This window comes from Zosterops lateralis, assembly GCF_965231275.1.
Source record: "Zosterops lateralis genome assembly, chromosome: 1".
Lineage (NCBI taxonomy): Eukaryota > Metazoa > Chordata > Aves > Passeriformes > Zosteropidae > Zosterops > Zosterops lateralis.
This window is the reverse complement of record NC_139762.1, coordinates 24,804,729-24,812,785: the sequence shown is the minus strand read 5'-3', so window position 1 is coordinate 24,812,785 and position 8,057 is coordinate 24,804,729.

Genomic DNA, 8,057 nt, shown 5'->3' with positions numbered 1-8,057 from the left:
GGAGAAGAGGCCACTCCTCACCTGGCTACAATGTCCTTTTGAGGCAGTAGAAGAGAGCAATAAGCTTTCCCTTAGCCTCCTTTTCTCCAGGATAAACTCCAGCTCCCTCAGACATTCCTCAGAGGACTTATGCTCCAGACCCTGGAGGTATCTCCATCACAGCAGTGTTCTCTAGGCTGCAACCACAATTTTAAGAGAGAGGGGAAAGCAATATTCTCCACGTAAACAACAAAGTGCTGTAAAACATAGCCCTGACATATTTTAGGTGACAGAAGCACTGTCCCTTACTCAAACCACAGCAGCATTTATCTGTAGAAGCAGCTATCACTAACTATGACAGTACCCAATACTTGGATTCTTGGATTGGGTGACAGCCAGCAGCAAAATCTCAAGATGGCATTGGCTGCCCAAAGAATGAGACTTTTTTGCAGGTTCTGCAGTCCTTGGTTAGCAAGCCATCAGCATGAAAATACAATAAGAAATCATTCATCTCAGTGAGAGAAGATCCAGAATGAATGGTCTCTTGGATGCCCATAAAAGTGATAGCAGAAGCACAAGGAAAAGGATCTGTTTAGTGGGTCCTAGCTGAGTAATACTATAATACTATTCCAAGTACTGACAGAAGGGCTAAGAGTTTGAAAAATATACATTCAGCATTAGCAGATCCCAGGGAACTTTGGTACTGAGGCAAAACTGAGCTGTGCCATCTGAAAGACGGACAAGATCAGGATTTTGATTTCATAATTTGGCTGGTTTTGAACAGATCTACATAGTTCCCACAAAAAGCATTTTCTTGACTTCAAGACTACATTGCCACCAGATTTCCAAGCCTATTTGAAAACCACAGAGATATGTGAATTTTTCAAACAAAATTAATGATATTTTAATGTGGTTGAAAGTATTAGGTATCCTAGAGATAAGGGGATACTGCCCCTGTGTTGTAGTTCGACTGCTATAAAACAACATAGACATCCTTAGACAGTAGACTGCCTCTTCGTAGGCATTTTTTTCAGAGCTGCTGAAATCCAGAAATAGGCAATCTATTATTGCAGCCCTGTTCCATGTTGAGAAAGACATATTCATGTAAATTGCATACAGCAGTGGAAAACACAGGTTGAAGAGGTGGGTAAAAAAAAAATAGATGCATTGTTTAAAGCTCAGGGATGAAAGTCATTTAAGCCAAGAACACTTTGCTCTCAGATCATTAATAGCAAGCAAATCAGGCAATGCAGAGGGAATCTGTAGTGAAAAGGATCCCTTTCAGTCTATATTTCATGGTTCTCTTTAAGGAGGGGTCCCCTCTTTTCTTTTATTTTGAAATCAATGTCTTTCATAGCAGTCATTGTGTTCCCTGTCCTCCCCCCCCCCCCCCTCACTGAAATGACAGGATGGGTTTCAGTTTATCCCAGTGGGAGCCCAGCAGCATCGAAGCGAAGTGGTGAGATATCTTTGTAACTGCTTGGCAATTGTGATCAAGACAAAAGTTCTCCAGCAGGTTAAAAAGATGGATTCAACAACTACAGGGCCAAACCAAACCAACAAACATTGGCCAAATTAATTCCTCAGTATAAGCTATTTATTGTGCAATAATGATAATACTGTGCATGATAAACCCAAGAATGAACCTGATGTCTGGCAGTTCTGGCTTGAAAGAATTCTGAACTGATTTTCAGAGGTACCCAGAGCTCCTTCTGACTATTGTGGGAGAGCATGCTACACTACTCAGCACTCCCCAAAAACTAGCTAGTGATTAACTGTATATTTTCCCACAGCATAGGGGAATTTTAAAATGCTTTCTAAGGCACTTTTTGAATCCTTTAATATTTACCAAATCTATATTGAACTTCTTCAAAAAAAAACCCAACAGAACATGCAAGCTTGGTTGTTTAGCTTCTCTATTAGTTGAAAAAAGTGACCAGAAACCCAAAATTATATACCATTACTAAAGTGTCTAGCTCTGTACACATATTAAGCCCTTGGGAGGAGAGGAAGAAGGTACCACACTCAAAACTTCATTTTTCCCCAAGCAATGACCTGTTTTCTATTTTTTTTTTACCAAGGAGGGGAAAAAATATATATAGGCATGTCCCAAGCCAAATATGCACCTGTGTTCTGCTGCAGCTTTGTGCCATTCCCTCTTTGACATGACCAGGTCTTTTGTTGTTCTTATGTTTGTCAACAATTTCTGAATTCACAATCTTAACACCTTTTAGGCTTCAAGATAATTTTTTATGGTCTACTGAAGCTACTGCAGAAAAAGACACCTTAGTTACTGACAAATGAGTCACAAAAGCTGTAGAAGGATATTGGTTTATATGTTCACTGAATCTAGTGCACTACAACTAAAACATTTGTTGCTTCTTAATATACTGAATATCGTACATTTACTAATAACTGAAGAATTTTTAAATTTCTTTTCCCACCATATCTTACAAATGCTAAGCTTCACTTGGGATATCAATTTAGTTCTATTCTTGAGCAAGAATGGAGTCTTCCACTTCTCCAGTATTTCCTCTTTATTTCTTTGTGCACTGAAGTAATTATTCAGTTAACAGAAACAAGTATGATTCCAGCAACTGTGCTCATTAGAAAGCTACTAGTCCAGAGCCAGAAGAGGGAGCCTAGAGAGCAAAAGATTCTTCTCTGTTGGCCACTAGCTTCTAGGCTGGGTTGTTGGGGTTTAAGGATGGGGTTTTTTTTGTTTTGGTTTGGGTTTTTTCTGTATTGGTTTGATTGACTTTTTAAAATAACTGTTTCACAACAGAACAGCACATAGGAATGGGGATAATAACTGTCCTCGTCAAGTTTCAATGTAAAACAAAATACCATCAAAGAGTAGAATGCATTGACCTTTGATCATCGGATTGGAGAAGACATAAAGACACAATAGTGCAAAGCTCAGCCTCTTACTGTGGATCTCAAGCACTCCACTTATCATAATTCCACCTGCTTTTGTATATGCTGGCAGGGAATAAAAAGTGTATCTATTAATGATATTAATTTTCCCCAGTCTCACCTCCAAACCCTTATTATACTGGATTTTTTCTCTCTTTATTGTCCTTTTTCTTATTTTGACCACTTACAGAAATGAGGAAGGGTCCTCCCTGGTGCCACGTTTGCTCAGCTGCCCCTGTCCTGTTGTATGGACAGGGATCACTCTTGTAACAAGCACAGTTCTCCTGCAGTCCCCAACAACAGAGAGGAATACTCTCAGCTCCTCTGGATTCCATCACACACACACAAAGCTCTAAAGCTGTATTTGTGGCTCTAGTGCTGCAGACTAGGTATTGTTTTGTGTGGTGGGAGACAACATTCCCTCCTCGGAAACAAGTGTCTTTAGGCTAGATGTGAAGTTCACTAAAATCAGTTTTCCCTGCATCTTGAGACTGTTAGGTCATCGATATCAATTAAACACGAAGAAGAAGAGAGAAAGAAGCAGCCAATGATTCACAGAAGCAAGTCATACTTTTTCAAGACCTGTCAGGAAAAAAGAACAAAGTCTTTCTTTATATCCATTTCTCTCCAGAAACAAATGTTCCAAGTTGCCCAGCACTCCAGGCATGGAGTTTCCACCCTTGGAGATATTCAGAAGCCATCTGGACATGTCCTGGGCAACTGGCTCTAAGTCACCCCACTTGAGCAGGGGGTTTAGAGCAGATGACTTCCAAAGATACCTTCCAGCTTTGACCATTCTGTAACTCTGTGAATAATAGGCATTGTTTAAATTTAATTGAAACGAAAAGATAATGATTGCTTTTTTCCTCAATTTAAGCTGGTTTATGGTTTTTAGTGTATTGAAAATATGTTCAACTTTCTCTTGCTTTTCGTTGCATTTTTGCTTCCCTACTTCTTAGTTTTCTTAGATATCAGATCTCAGAATGCCACAAGAATGATTCGCTGATATTCTTGACTCAACTAAAATTGTAGAACATCTAGAAATCCTTATTTTTTCTTTACTGCAGCAACATTTCAGAACCAAAAGGGCTGAGAAGGAGTCTGACCCAACTGCATAGCAAAACTCCCCTGGAAAATAGTTTCTTTCCCAAGCTGATCACAGGATGTGTTAACAGCTTCAACAGTAATTCAGATGCTCAAGGAAACTGACCTCAAGGTTAAATAAGAGAGTTTTGCATTTCCTAAGTTGTGTGTTTTAAACTACTACAATACTTTGTAATATCATCAAATTTTGCAAGATTGCCTCTCATCACCAACCATTACCCTGTAAGTTTCACTGAAAAAATCCCGATTGAAGGACATTGTTTTATAGAAATGTGACACTGATAAAATCCTTGAATTATGGGCCCTGTGGTTTAAAGACTCTATTTAGATCAAACCTGTTCCAATGAAAAATACCTATTAAAAAGAGCAAATAATTCACACAATTATTCTAATTAAGACTTTTTATAGAAATGGGTACAAATCAGAAAAGGTTCCCTTCTTATATTAAATGGAGCCAACTTTTGAGTTGTACTCATTCCAGCTCTTATTGTAGTCAGTGGATCTGCCTAAAATGTAGTCAGTACAGATTTTGCCCACAGAGTGATGATATTCAGCCACCTTTTATGGCACATTTTGAGGCACAGTATTTTTGCTTGTTTTCTAATGTTAATCTCCCACTCATCGCTAAAAACAAACACAAAAAGAATGGAGAGTCTGGCAGCCATTTCTAAAGGTAGTTAGTGGAACTATGAGCTAAAAGCAAACCTTTGATAAGAAACAGAACATGCTGATTTAAAAGAATGTTTAATATAATAGTATATTTCCTCTAATTCATACTCCCTACTTCCTTGAGTCTAAAGTATTTTTTACCTTTTATAACTGTCATGCTCCCTTCTGAAAGAAGATATCTTGTATCATTATTTTCCTTTAATTAAAATCAAAACCAGCCCAGAATCAGGAGATTTCTGAATGAACAAGAGAACAGAACACTATGGAAGGCTTTGGGCATGGGATCCAGAGGCTACCTCAAATAACCTAAGTGTAGACCTTAGAAAAAAAAATTAAGGTTATAAGCATGTATGCATCATTTTTTCAAGCTGTGTATTGCCAGCGCTGAAAGTTTTTCAGACTGAAGCCACTGAAAACAATTTGTTTGTATCAAGATAATAATAAGTCTCCTTATTTTTCTTCTAACTTTTTCAGTGGTCTAAATTCCCTTAAATCTCCTAATCACTGTCTCAGTTCTGATGCCTCTGGTATTAGGGACATAGGGTTCACAATCTGAGGATGTGGTTCCAAAACTAAACTGCTTAGGTTGATTTCCTGGTTTAAATCCTACAGTTTATCCAGCCCCAAAAAGATGAATTTTTTGCTTTTAACTACGACCACCCACTCCAATTGGGAGGGCACAGAGCAATCATTTTTGGTTAGGTGCAATTCCCTTAAGGAAAGGCAAGTCCCCTACAGCAAAGAGAGCATGCATCTCACCTCCCTTGAGTGATCAAAAGGATAGGTGTTAAGTTTAGAAAGACGTAGATACTTACAGCATGAGTCATCTGGCCTTAAAACAAGATGGTTGAAAGCAATAGTGTGACTAATTCTCAGGAAGTGCCTAGCCTTGAGTAACTATGGAGTGAAAACAGCTTGTTCATTTGGAGTAGCTGTCTAAACTTTAAACATCTAGGCTTCGGAAGATGGACCTCTCCATAGTGTCTTTCCACTACGGGCGTCTTTCAGCGCAGCAACATAAGCAGACAGCTCCTATCAGATAATAATCTGCAACTACAGCGAACATTTTGGAGGTGCCTCTGCCTGGTGAAACTGGTGTTTGTTTCTTGCTCCTTTATGCATCAAAATGCTTATTTAACTCATAATTTTATTTATTTATATTTTTAAAACACAAATGGGGAAACTAAAGTTTAGGGAAGACAAGTTCATGTTTTTCTGCATTTCAATTATTTTATACCTTTCCAAAACCTATTTTAATTAATTAGGACTATCATATACTTCTAAGGCAACAAGAAAGGTCTAGCCTCTGACTCAGTGGACTTCAACAGAGCTAGTGGGAACCTGGCTCTCTAGATCCACTTTTTCTCATATGTTTACCCACGGACTCAGCTTTTGCAGTTACAGGCTTTCAGATATCATTATACAGATCTCCAGTGATATTGTTTCCTATTGGCAGTAATTTGCTCAGTTTCTATGTTCTGAATGTCTGACCTGGTACAGATATACTGCAGGAATTCTTATTAGGTTTCTTTTGCTGTCAAGTAAAATGCTTGAATTCAGAGTAACCTTGTTAATTTAATTTAAAATTATAATTTTACAGATTTATTGCAATGGATAAATTCAGCAGCAACTCACATAGGCTTAATCTTTGTTAAGAACAATGTGTATTTCCTTTCCCCTAAAAGACAGAACAACTATAAAAAGCTGAACAAAATAAAAATCAATTTCCAAATACCCACCTTGCAGTTTCATTTTAAGTTAGTACATTGGTTATTACCCAGCAGGCGAAAGGCAGTTGTTGCTTAATCTGATGTGTGCACCACTGACAGCTTTATTTGCTGAGTCAAATTTCTTGCTGTGTAGCTGATAAGCAATAACCACAGTTACTGGTTTCGTTCCTATGTTTTTTCTTTGATGAAAAATTAAGGGTTGATTAAACATTGAACAGTGAGTTTGTTGCAGCACTTTTAAATTCCCATCTTTTTAATTTGTTCTTTTGGATGATGAGCACCAAAACTTTCATTGATGGATAGTAAGTGAAATTAGTCAGTAATCTTTACCCTCAGGTCTCTTTCTTTTGGTGCATGAACATGTTCCCAACCTATTATGGAGATATAAAACATAATTTTGGAAGCAGGAGCTTCAAGTTAGACATCTAAATAATAGACCTGGTTTTAAAAATCTTTAGAGTCCTTGAAAGCCTCTGAGTTCCCAGCAGCTCCCCTGGAAACTCATGCAAGCTGCTGGATGGACTTTTGAAAACCAGGCATCCCATTTGCATGCTTTTCTCTCTCAAACCTTAAATAGTTTTTTTTAGAGAAGTTGTCACATCCCATACAAAAAAACCTGCCATTTTTAATGCATCCTGGTCTCTGCAGATTTCCAGTCAAGTCTGTTCCTTCTTCCCTTAATACAGTGGTTTTTACTTGGGGGAAAAACAATTAAACATCATAACTATAAATGCAAACAGCCCCATTAATTAATTGTAGATTAAGTCTGAAAAGGTACTGAGCCTCTTTTTGGTGGTGCAAAAACCTTGAACTTTCTTTGCCTTCAGTGAATGGTAGTTCAGCTCCTCCAACGCAGTCTGATACTCCCATGAGCAGAGTTTTATGGCAGGCTGAACCACCCAAACTCTTCAAGAATCATTTCTTTTACTCTAGTGCATCATTGGTGGGCCTTGTATAAAGTGAAAGAGCCTGTGACATGCCCTTTGTATCACTGGGCCTTTACTTGTCTTTATATTGTAGCTTCTGATACCTACGGACAACTTGTGTTTGGGGGATGACAATGTACCCCATGCCCAGGAAATCATGTACATAAGCTTAGAGGAATGTTAAAACAGCAGCAAGGGATCACCATGACTGTAATAGAGGAGGGAATGGCTCTATCAATAATACTTTTATTCCACAAGCCTAGTATACCACAAAATGGCAAAATGGGGGAAATGAATATGTGCCGAGGGGAGGAACGGTGCAGCACCGTGTCTATGGCCTCACTGCCTGCTTTGCCTTCACCAGAAGATGGGGTTGCAATGGCTCTGCTGCTGCCCATGATGGGCAGGCTGGTCTCGAGCCCCACAGGTCTCCAGTGCTTCTGTTTGTCCCTCCCCTTCCCTCCTGCAGTGGCAGCCAGATCCCACTGAATTTGGAAGAGTCCTGTCTTAGCTCATCCCTTAGCCCTGCCACTCCCTTTTCTGTGGCAGGAACAGCTCACTTACAGACCAAGATGGCAAAATTCAGTTTTTCCTCCATTGTCTCTGCCTTGCACTAGTCTTTTCGGCTCCATTTTCCTATCCTTAAATTTCATGTAATGTCTTCCCTGAGTTTAGCAGTTCTGCAGGGCTTCATAAGGTCTTTATAGAGTACATTGAGATTAGGTATGAATGA